This window comes from Buceros rhinoceros, unplaced genomic scaffold, assembly GCF_000710305.1.
Source record: "Buceros rhinoceros silvestris isolate BGI_N320 unplaced genomic scaffold, ASM71030v1 scaffold17649, whole genome shotgun sequence".
NCBI classification, from domain to species: Eukaryota; Metazoa; Chordata; class Aves; order Bucerotiformes; family Bucerotidae; genus Buceros; species Buceros rhinoceros.
The window spans coordinates 1-10,151 of NW_010432309.1; positions in this window are offsets into that span (position 1 = coordinate 1).

Genomic DNA, 10,151 nt, shown 5'->3' on the forward strand with positions numbered 1-10,151 from the left:
CGTCCCCAGCCTTTATGTCTGCTCCGGGGAGGAAACATGCTCGGCAGACGAGTCCCACGAAAGGAACGTGGTGCGGGCTGTGAAACAGCAGCTTTCACATGCTCCTACTTCCACAAGCGCTACCTAACGCACAGCAGTTCCGTCCACCCACATACTTTATATCTGTGTGCACCTCTGAAACTTTAATTAGTGACACACTCTGCGTAGAGAGAAAAAACCCTCCGCGGAGGCAACGTGTACAGGCATCAAATCATCCACAAATCCACTATTTCACAGTCTGTAACTTCTGGAATAGAAAACTAAGGAAGCGCCACTGGAAGAGCTGGGCCGTAGAAGAGTAGGACATACTCACGGGGTAGTTGGTAATTTCTCAGAGGAGTGAGGAGCTTCAAAAAGAAAAAAAAAAAGCAAAGGCAAACCCAAAACAGCTCTCCAACCTTGGAACCTAAAATGGTTTCACACCACACGTGATCGTACCAGCCATCTGTCATTTGAGGAAAGGTTTAAAATACAGGTCCCACATGCAAAGTATATAAAAAAAAAAAATGAAAAGAGGCTGATTTCCCTGCACAGAAGAGGCTGGACTCGATACTTGGGGTTAAGACACACGAGCTTTTTTCCTTAATTTTACCTTTATTTCACCCAGTGCAAAATTGCTGCCTTTCAATAAGGAGATGCCAAACTGGTTTTGTTTGGTGATCCTGTGAGTAAATCAATTTTTGGCCTTTCCCTGGCACCAGCTGGTGTGTTGGTAGCTTTCAGGTGCTTCTGAAGAACCACCACACCCTGAAGGTGCTCTCTAACGCCAGTACTCAAGAGGTGTTAGAGAAAGCGGAGATAAAATAGACTGGGCCTTGTGAAGAGATGGAGGAGCATGACTGGGGACAGGCTGAGGGCTGGGCTGTGTGACAAAGAGCTGAAAAGAGGTTTCAAATCTTAAAATACAGAATTGGAAGACAAAAAGTTAGAAGGTTTTTCTTTTCCTGTAAGTATTCTTGTACCCGAGCTACTCATTAGCTTGTTTAAACTTCAAAAGTAAAACGGACAGCTCAACCAGTTTGAGTTTTGCATGCTATTACGTGAGTCTGAACGTCTGACTCAGTGACTAGCTGCTCTGTTCCGGGAGAAAACAGCACTGCGAGAGCTCCAGGTATACTCTGAGCCTCTGAGGTCCCTGCAACATAGAAAAAGGTTGTGCCGAGAATATGGCCAGAGGAGGGAAGTGACACCAAGAGACTGGATGTAAAGTTAGAGAGTTGAAATGAAGTTAAATATGTTTCTGACTTAAAGCCTGGACAGTATAAGTCACTTAAATAGTAATTCAGAGACTTCTCATGGGGGAACACCACAGGCTTTTCACAAGGAGCTGCAGCTGAGTACGGAGCCTTTCACATAATTGAGTCTTCAGGCAGCCATTAAAACATTTTAAACTGTTTCAGTTTCTTCCTAAGAAAAACTGAGGCATCACAGTTGGAAAATGGAAGGTCTCCCATGCAGCAGAAACTCGGGGGGAGATGAAGACGGCCCTGTCCTTCCAGAAGCTGTCAGGAAGGGTTCTCAGTGAGCCTCGTGGGCAAAAAGGAGCATTTGGCAGGAAGATCAAATTAAGGTGTGGCTACAAGCAGACTTATAAAAGATCAGAGCAGCAGGTACCGTCTATCGAATACAGGGATTAACAGCACCAAGCTCCGCTCCTCTCACGAAAGGACAATGAGCCACTGCTCCACTTCTCCGCGCAGCACTGCCCAAGAACCAAACCGTGACTCACAGGCAGGCTCTCCCCATGACTCCTCACCCCAGACTGTTCCTCTCAGAACCACCAAAGCCAGTGGCCCCTCAGTCCACCCAGCATCTTCGCCTTTGCCACCTCCCCAAGCCCATGGTACTTCCTTCCATGCCTCTTGTCCAGCTGGGAAGGGATGGGTTTGGAGAGGATGTCCTGCTGCAGCGCTTTCACGTCCCAGTTTGTGCCACATCAAATGCTAAACGCTTCAGTGTTTTGCTTTTTCTTTGCGAGACGCCAGTCACCTCCTCTCCTGTCCTTCAAGTGTCACGTGTGAATGCGAGCACTCTGGGCTTTGCCATTGCGCTTCACTGGGGCTAGAACTTCCCCCTTGCTATTTGCATAGCAAAGATGAACCGAGGCTAAAAAGACACATTCAGTAACTAATTACCATGCTTTAGTCAACGTCTCCGAAACAGCTCTGAAAATAATCATTTATACATTAGTGTCGCTACTAATGCGTGCTGGAGGAGGTTCAGGAACACCACCACCACCACCCGCGCGGCTCAGGAGCAGGCAAGGACAGCTGGGCTGTCCCCAGAGCTGCACACCATACAGCAGAACACACGGGGTGGGGAGGGAGGGCACATCTGCCACCCAGCGTACAGGGAAGCATGATTTCTGACCAGAACACGGCTTTTCTTGACGAGGTGTCTCCAACAGATAGCACACTGCTTGCTTCTGGCACTGAACCCCAAGGAGAAAGACTGAAAGGCATTTCAGTAGGTGGTCTTTATACAGTCTTGGAGCACCTTCTGCAGTATTTGCATCACATTGTAGCTGTCTCCTCATACGAGGCAGTCAAGCCAAGGCACCAAGTTTAGTAACCGAAAGGTTAAAACAAGCACAGAACAAAGGAACGCTTGTAGGAGTGCAGGAAAGGGCCAGTTCTCTGCGATAAAAAAAGCCCTTCCCTGCATCACGGCACCACTGAATCAGACCCACAGAGCTAGCCGAAAAAGCCGTGCTGCTCCACCTTCCCTGGCCTGCACACCCATCTGTTGCAATCAGGTGAGAGGCAGCATCGCCCTTGCAGTGGAAAAGCCTCTGGAAAGACGAGTTATACTCGATGAACCAACAGCAGTCACTCACCTACGGCTAAATTCTCAGTGGTTCTTCTGTGCAGGTTTTTTTTCCCTAGGTGATCAGCCTGCAAGTCTACTGGAAAAACCTGTGGTGAAATATGAGTGGGAAAAGCGCAAAGTCGCTCTCACAGGTTATAATTGTCAAGGTCAGAACTTTATTCTGCCATGCAGTTTATCTCAGCAGGCTCTGCCGAGATGCGCTGCTTCCCATGAAGATTTTACAACACACTAAGGTGTTCCAGGAACATAAAACCACCTCATTTGCAGTGCGGATGCAGCCTGACTTTAAAAGCAGTCTGGAAAGTCTGGGTTCTTCGGTTAGGTAAAGGGTCCACAGTTTTGTTATGGAAGAAAAGGCAGCTGACACCCTCATGCCTGAGATTGGTTGCAGCCTGGCAAGAGGACCAGACCCAGTATCAGCCTTATCTTCTCCCTAAAGTTCTTTGGGGATTTCTTCTTTGAACCTATTGTTTTGTGTTATTATGGAATGTATGTCTGTCTTCACGCCAGCAGCCCTTAAAGAAAGCTTCCCAAACACACCAACATGGGGCTTGTTGGGGAAAGGAAAACACAGGAACACCACAAGCAACTGGTGTTTAAAATTGTTCTCATGAAGAGCTCACTGGTGGGACTGTACGTGACCAACACTTTCAGATTATGTTCCTTTGTCCTGTTACTTTTGATGATTAGGTTTGTGTGTGGATCTTAAATGCAGATGCTACAAGCACTAGGGTCCCTTTTGAGTTTTTATTTACAAGATTTGTTTTCACCTTTGTACTTCCCAAGTACTTATTTCTACTTTTAGGAAGAGCAGAACTCGACATAAATTACAGCTGTAAAACAAAATCTAGTGAATTAAACCTCATGGGACTAAGGAGGACTGGATGGACATGTCCCTGAATTAATGTAGTGTCTACCAAATGAAGCTGCTAACATGAAAATAAAAAAATTAAGATTTCCTCATAGGAAGGTAGGAGGCACCAAAATACAGTTAGGGACTTCATTAGTTTGCTGCCAGAACACAGCCCTGAACAAATTCGTTTCACCTTCATTCAAATCACAGTGCAGCACGATGAAGAAAGCTGCAATGTCTTCTGCCTGTTGCACAAGCCCCTGGTACCTTGGGGCTTTGCACTGGGCTGGGTCTGCCATCCTGCCCATATGTAACAAGGCTCACTGTGTGCAATGTGAAATGGGCAAAGATCATCCTGTGGCACACAGCAGAAAGCTTGGCAATGAGTGGTTGCATTCAGAAATGCATTTAAAGAAGACAAAAGGCTAAAACCACACTGGTTCTTCAGACATATCAAACAAATGACTCGTTCAATCAAAACGCCTTTGCTGATCACTTGTCTAGTAAACACAGCAGATAAGAACTACAGGTCATTAGAAGAGAAAAAAAAAAATGTGTGCTACACTCTGGCTCACTCCTAAGCAGTCCTGATCAGCACAGTGCTGTGTCTAAGAGGGAGCAAGAGCCAGATCTTCAGCGAAACATCTGTATAATAAAGCACAAGTGCATGAAACTAGTGACACATGATTATATGGATTCTTTGTATTCTTCAGAAGTAATTTTGAGTTTTTTGGAATTAATTTACATTTAAAACCCAAGGGAAAAAAACAAAACCACATCTGACATCAGTAGGACCATACTGCTTATTTCCAGAGGTAGGAACTACAGACACCAGAAGTGGAGCTTCCACTAGTGTTCCTCCCTAAGTGCATTCTCAGCCTTAGAGAGAGCTGCTCTGCACCTGACAGGTCCTTCCTGCCCCATTCAGTTCCTGAACTCTCAGTAATTTTCAGTACTAGTACAAAGAAAATCAAAGATTTAGGTCTTCTGCCTTGATTTCCCACTTAGTCCCCCCATTGGAAGAGTAACCACACAGGCAATGCTCACTGGCTTCACCTTTCATCAAATTACTACTCATGATCCGTTTGGACCAGGTTCAGGCACGCTGCAGAGAAAGTAACTTCAGAATTCTTCCTCAAGCCATCGAATTATCAGTAGCTGAGACCGGAAAAAAAACCACATTTGAAAGAGCATTGATTGTAGGTCTTCAGTTTTACTGGGTGTTCGTCAGCATCTGCAAATACCGAATGTTTCTCCGTGAAATAAAGGGTCGACTGCACAGAAAAGCTGTTTTAAAGCAACAGCAGCTCTCCGCTGGACTCCGGTGACACCTACCGGCAAATAAAGACGTTTCCAGACACTTCAAAGTGCAGAAGCAGTAATTTATCCACCTGCCTTTAGGATCTAATACTTCATACTTTTTTTTTTTTGGCAGCTCAGGCTCAGAACCACGTTGCACACTTAGGTGTTATAGTTAACAAAACGTTTTGTGCTTATTTTTCAAACTAGGATTTGGACTCCCTCTGATTATTAACTGCATTTTTATCACTCGCAAGATAGTGTCAAGCCATACATTTTGCTCTTGGCTGTCAGGCAATAGAAAACTCAACTTTCCTATGCTCTTACTGGGAGGTTTTATAACAACGAGGTCTAGAAAGCTCCTCCCGGAAGGCTTTATTTCAATGGCAGAACAGAGGGAACAGCCCACGTCCAGGACCGTGATTCAGATCACGTATTTCCAGCTGGGACACATGGAATAAACGCAATAACCAGAAGCCATACTACTGGATTTCTGCCGAGGTTGGCAGGGAAGTAACAGACACAGGGTTTTGAAACCACAGCCTTGCCTAACTGGCAATAAATATCACTGATAGAGGTCTAGGTGCTCAGACTTCATTAGCAAACTGCCCTCACTACCTCTGGCAGGCTTAGAGTTGTCTCAGTTTCACCTCTAGTGCTGAGGGGCTTTCAGATACAGCTGAACAAAACAACTCTCTGTCCTGCAGATCCTTCCTTCAAGGAACTGAAGCTGCCTGTCTGAAAGCCTATTTTGACACAGTCTGCCAGTCTCCAGTGCAAACTCTTCCAAGGCAACAAAAGCGCTGTATGGAGCTGTGAGGAAGCATGGCCACAATCACCCACCACCACCCAGCCACACACATCAGCAACCATCAGCCCAGGCATCTCAGATCAAAGAATGCACAGATATTCTGAGCACCCAAGTTTAAGGTGAAAAATTGCTCCTGACAGAGCAGATCAGCCAGATTTGCACAGGCAGGACTATTTTTCTAGGTTACTGGAGAGCAGAGAGAGACAGGTGTAAGGCAGCTTAGTTCTGTGGTAAAATACCTGCCAACTAAGTGCTGATCCTACCCTCCAGGACTCCTGTTCTTGGCAGGCCCCGGCCGCCCCATGCCCGGGTCTGTGATATCCGGAGGTAGAGCAGCAACTCTTTCATGGGCACCCCCTTGCTGTGTGGAAGGAGCTTGCGTGTCCTTGTGAGGTTGAGAGCTGTGCTGGTGGTGGCATGTGCCTCCGGTGGGGTCTCCCAAGCCAGACAGGTCTCAGCTGAAGGGTCAGACAAAGTGTGTCCAGGGTTAGGATGGGCTCACTAGCCTTCGGGCAGCCATCCTAGGAGAAGGACAACTCTGACTCCAAACCCGGGCAGATGGAGCTTGTTTAGCCTTGTAAGGCTCCATCATCTAAGAGAAGGATACTCGAACCAAACCTACGACCCGAGGACTTCGCTGTCACTGTCCAAGCTCGCTAGGCCCTGGCAGATGAACCTCAGGTGTAAAGGGTGGAGCCAGTTCTGCGCACGCTGGTTCCTCACCTAAAAAATCCACTGCGCAGCCCCGAAGGGTGCACTCATCGCTTGCAGTGAGCGTGGGAAAAACCCTTCCCAGATCTTCATTCGTGAAGCCAAGCCATGATGATGATGAAGTGCTGATCCTAGTACTCAATAATAAAAATTTCTAAGCTAAACTATTGATGGAATAATTTTTAAAGGAAGCGTAGAGACATTGGTGTAAGTCAGACTACTGTTAAGTGACAGTTAAACACTGACATTACAAACATGTCCACAATATTGGCTTTATAATCCTGTGTACATAATTAGAATGAAAAGACATTAGAAGTTGCAGGTTGAAGATCTGGTAACGTAGTTCTTTGTTCTTAAACTTGCATGCCCAGATGCATCAGACTTGATCAGAGAAGAACTATACGTGAGCCCATGGAAATCAGGTGCTCTGGTGATACTCCGTGGTACTCTGCATTCAGGGCCTGGGTTAACTAACTTCTCCGAAGTGCACAGGGTCCGACAAATTGATAGGAAGTTGCCATGGTGACAGGCAAACGCAGAGAGAAAGAGATGCACAGAGAAAAAAAACAGCCCACGAAGGACACTTTGTATTCATACCTTGACAAAATAGAGATTCACATAATGGAACATAACTATTATACCAGGATTAAAGCTTCTTGTAAATTAGATGTTGATTCCTCCACACATGGAGCAAAAATATTTAACTGAAATTGAGGATAATCCATCAGGTCCTTTGTCAAAGGTAAGTGGGAAGCTTTTCTTGACAAGTGAGGGAAGCCCAAGTCACCTGTTTCTCAGTTTCCATTTAAACCCAGTAGTGCAAACTTCTCATTATTTCAGAAAAGACAAGCCAAAAGCTATCTTTCATGTGAACAGATGCTGCGCTGTCTTCTGGAAGCTGCAGGCTGAGAGGCAGATTTGTCATGCAGCTGCAGAATGAAGTCAACAAGACCACCCTGTTCCAGGGCTGCTATTCAGAACCTTTTGGGCAGCAATGAAAGAGGATCGCATCAATTTCATGCTGTCTTTGCTGCTCTGCAAATATATGAGCAGCAGCAGACACAGACATGCATCATGCCTAGATTGCAGTGCAGGAAGACATGTAAAACTTGTTAGGCCCAGTCAGTACAACTTTTACAAATACATCTTTTACGTCAGGGGTCTTTTGGCACCTTGGCACTGCTGCTGTAACAGCCTCTGCTCTGGCTGAGCGACAGACACTGAGCTGCCTGTGCCATTATGTACCACATGAGCAGGGCTCCCATATCTCTCCTGGAGCACAGATTTTACAGATGCCAGCCTCTGTCCCTGTCGGCAGCGCTTCGCCTATGGTCCACCTAAGTTTTGAGCATTGTGTTCCACATCTGACATTGCTCCCAATTAAAGAGCTGAACTACAATGCAGCATACTGGTTTTACACTATGGTTCTGGCTGTAATAATAAGAGACATTCCAACTGCAGACAGAAAAACCTTTCCAGGCAGCAGGGAGGAGAACAAGTTACCCAGAGGGGCTGGGCAGTTTCTTTTCTTGAAGGTTTTGAAGACCTACCTGGATAAAAGCCCTGAGCAACCTGATCTGACTTTAGAGCTGACCCCACTTTGAGCAGGAGGCTGGATGAGAGACCTCCTGAGGCCCCTTCTCACCAGGACTATTTTCTATGAGAACCTACATATGTGAGGGAGTGCCAAGTGATCCATATGCTTCTTGAAAATGGCATCATATGTATACACACTCTAATACTTATACATTAAAATACATGTTTTTCTCTACAGCACAAGGAAGAGAGCGTTCAGCATGCCTGCAGGTAGCTTTGATTCATACAAAGTACCCTCAAATGGTAACTTGGACATAACAGAACATGACTTCAAAATGCAACTGAGTGAACTGCCTCTGGTTAAGCAGGTTTGAAGTGTAACCTCTGATCTGCTTCAGATTCAGTCATCAGTGGAAAGCAGAATTAACAGCAAAAGCAATGATATTCACGCAGTGCAATTTACCACAAGGCATCTGTCTGTACAGGCATTCATATTTTCCTTAATTATCTCTAATAGGAAATCCCAAGATTCTCAGCTGGCCCTGTCAGTTAATGTTAACTACAGACTTGGAAAATGATCTAAAAATAGAAAGAAAATTGAATCCTGCAAGGGCAGCAAGTAGCACTTTACAAGGAATGCACTAGGAGCTGCTGTATTGGCACCCCTGGTCCCACTCCAGAGCAGAGTTTGCCACCACGCACCGCAATTCAATACAGCATGCTGTTCAGTTACCCTGCAGCTCTCCCACTGAGCAAAAGCACTATCAGAGACACAAAAATCCATAACAGCAGCAAGTCCAGAGCACCACATGGTGACTGGCCACCTACACTCACCTTTTAACAAGCAACAGTTTGTCTTTTCAAAACTCTGAAGGTTTGATCATAAAGGTGATGGAGTCCTGCAAAGAACAATGTTTCTATTTATTTCTGTGTTCATCAAAAACTTTCTGCAGTCACCTCCAAAAAATTACAAAGAGTTGATCCCTCTTTCAGGAGAGGAGTTAACTAAAGCAATCATGTTTCAAAAGGGAGCACAGCCAACCCTCTTCTACAGAACTGCACTTCACCATCTCCTTGTGAACAGTGCATTCCACCATGACAACTTTGCTATCTAAACCCACTTGCCCCCAACTCTTCTGTTACACAGCCTGTGGCTTGGAAAGTGTCCACGTAGGTCCTGACATAAAACCAGACCAGCTCCAAATACCAGTGGGAATACTCCTATTCAGTAGGTGTGAATGGCTCGTTTGTTAGACAAGCGTACCTGAGAGTTACTCCGTAAATACGCCTTGACATGCCAGAACATTGCCGCTTCCATTGCTCGCCAGTGTCTGCTCTTAGAGAAAAGCCTGTGTGTATTTAATATTTACTTGACAGCCCACAGTACATCAGTTATTAAGGAGCATTGAAGACACACAGGAATCTAGAAGGGTTTTTTTTTTACACTAGAAAAAAGAGAAATATTCTTAATTCAGATTAAAGAAGCTATAAGGGCTAAGTCCTGCACTGAATACAGATTCGTGTATCTCCAGAAGGCAAGAAGATGATAGAGTTTTCCTTTCTTGCCATTTCTAGGGTATCTGGTAGAGTCAGACAGAGTTGACTAAATCGCTTTAAATATTTCCTTGCTAAGATTATTATAGTTACTGTCTCCAAACATTAATAAATGTTCATAAATAATTCCCCCATGCTGTAAACAGCATCTGGCCTGTTTTGCATAATTATGCTGCTGAGGTAGCTCCTGCTGCCATAGTCCCCCTCTGACCAGCCTGTACCTGATGCTGCATCCAACCACTCCCAGGCTGTTATGGCCAGCAGCTACAGTTCTGCCTTCAGCTTGTGCATACCTCAGCAAATTCACACCCACAAATACAGACTCTGAATGGCCAACAGCCTCTCTGGTAGCAGCCATGAAGCAGAAATAATTTCTTTTGTGCAAGCAAGGATATCAGGTCTAGATGGAGCTGGACTCAGCCTATACTTCTGCTATGGGCTTCCTGAAGGGCTTTACACTACTCTCTTCTTCATGTCCCATTTCTGAACTGCAAAATGAAGATGCTACTTCTGCATTCC